We start from the raw sequence: 2,439 nt of genomic DNA on the forward strand, positions 1-2,439 counted from the left end.
CTCTCTCTCTCTCTCTCTCTCTCTCTCTCTCTCTCTCTCTCTCTCCTCTCTCCCTTTTCAATGCTTGAGACTGCAACCTAAGGTATGAATGCTAGGTAAGCACTATATCACTCTATTACCCCCACCACCTCTCCTCAATGTTTTCTGTCTGTTAACTACACGTTCTGCTAGATCTAGGCTAAACATCCCCACTGCCAGTTTCCCCAGAAGTCAGTTACCACTTGATACATACCTGTATCCCCATGCTTACTGTACTATTGGTTTGTACCTCTTTTTGTAGAGTGAATTAAGACCAGCAAACATGTTTTACTTACTATTAAAACTATTCCCTGCCCAGAAAGACGAGTCAGATATTCAGGATAAAAATGAGTGATTTGAACTTAAAATTTGTAAATGTAACACAAAATTTTAACTACAAAAATGTGCTAGCTCCAAGCATGCACAAGGCTCTAGATTCTATCCTTAGCATCCACCACCAGATACACGCACATATTAGGAGGAACAGACAGAGAAATACATAGAGACTGACACAAAGACACAGAGAGGTAGCCAGGTATGGTGGATAGTCACGGAATCCTCACACTTCTGAGGTGAAATCAGAAGGGTCAGGAGTTCAGAGTCTCTCCTGGAATCATGGAGAGTCCAGGGCCAGCTGAGATGCTTGAGAGCTCATCTAAAACAAACAAAAATCACAACCCCACCACCACACACACACTCATGCATATACAACATCTGTTTGTGTGTATACAATATATATAGTAAAGCTAAGAAGTTTGTCAAAAGGATGAATAACCATACAGCTTCAAAAATAGTTAAGAAATACATGAACAATACACCCATGTAACCTTTAAAGGAAACCAGGATAGTATGTTACAATCTCATAGTTTGAAGGGCAATTGTACTTTCTGTGGTATACATTATTAGAGAATAAACCTAGTCTGAATAGGATTTAGAGTCTGCCCTGATTCTAAGTCTGTAACTCTTCTGATCTTGTAAGAATCACCTCTCTCTCTCTGTCTCTGTCTGTCTCTGTCTCTGCCTCTGTCTGTCTCTGTCTCTCTGTCTCTGTCTCTCTCTGTGTCTCTGTCTCTGTCTCTCTGCCTCTGTCTCTCTCTGTGTCTCTGTCTCTGTCTCTCTGCCTCTGTCTCTCTCTCGCTCTCTCTCTCTCTCTCTCTCTCTCTCTCTCTCTCTCTCTCTCTCTCTCTCTCTCTCTCTCTCTCTCTCTCTCTCTCTCTCTCTCTCTCTCTCAACAGAATCTCACCATGTAACTCTGGCTGGCCTAAAACTAACTATATACTCCGGATGGTCCAGGCTGGCCTTGAACTCACAGAGACTTGCCTGCCTACTCCCCCATCCCTATTCTCCTACTCATGCTAGAATTAAAAGTACCACCATGTCTGGTCAAGAATACTTTCTTAAATTTTTTGCATCAGCCTATTAAGATTTTCACAGGGGAGTAAAATTTTCGATGTCAGTTCAAAAGCCTGTTGTTCACCCACCCACTCACCTAGCTCTTCTATTTCCCTGGGAAAGTATCTTATGTAGAGACAGAGGTATAAAAAAGTAAATAGGCGCCAGGCAGTGGTGGCGCACGCCTTTAATCCCAGCACTTGGGAGGCAGAGGCAGGTGGATTTCTGAGTTCGAGGCCAACCTGGTCTACAGAGTAAGTTCCAGGATAGCCAGGGCTACACAGAGAAACCCTGTCTCGAAAAATCAAAACAAACAAACAAACAAACAAACAAACAAAGTAAATAAGCAGCTGAGCATGGTGGTGCACATGTATAGTCCCAGCAGCTGGAAGGTTCAAGCAGGACAACCACAAATTCTAGGCCAGTCTGGGCAATACAGCAAGACTCTATTTCAACTTACTCTCTCTCTTTTTCTCTGTTTTTCCATCCCTTTCTCCTTCCCTCTTTGTCTCTCTGACTCTTTCTGTCTCTTTCTATCTCTCTCTTTTTCTCTCTCTGTCTCTCTGTCTCTGTCTCTCTCTCTCTCTCTCTCTCTCTCACACACACACACACACACACACACGCACACGCACATGCACACGCACACGTGCGCGCACACACGCCAGAAAAAATGAATTTCAACAGTAAGACTTTGGGGCTGGAGAGGTGGCTAGGATGCTTTTCCAGAGGGCTGGAGCTTGATTCCAGGTACTTATATGCCCATATAGCTGCTCACAACCATTTGTAACTTCAGTTCCAGGGGAATTTGACACTGTCTTCTGGTCTCCTCCAGCACTGCATACATTTAAGTACACATTTAAATCTTAAAAAAAAAAAAATTCCCTTTATATTATGCAAGAATTTAGTAAATGTTCATTAAACAAACCTGTAAAAATATATTGGGGATATTTAATTGAGAAACTTTTTTTTTTGGTTTTTTGAGACAGGGTTTCTTTGTATAGCCCTGGCTGTCCTGGAACTCACTCTGTA

The sequence above is a fragment of the Mastomys coucha genome, unplaced genomic scaffold, assembly GCF_008632895.1.
Source record: "Mastomys coucha isolate ucsf_1 unplaced genomic scaffold, UCSF_Mcou_1 pScaffold15, whole genome shotgun sequence".
Classification (NCBI taxonomy): Eukaryota; Metazoa; Chordata; class Mammalia; order Rodentia; family Muridae; genus Mastomys; species Mastomys coucha.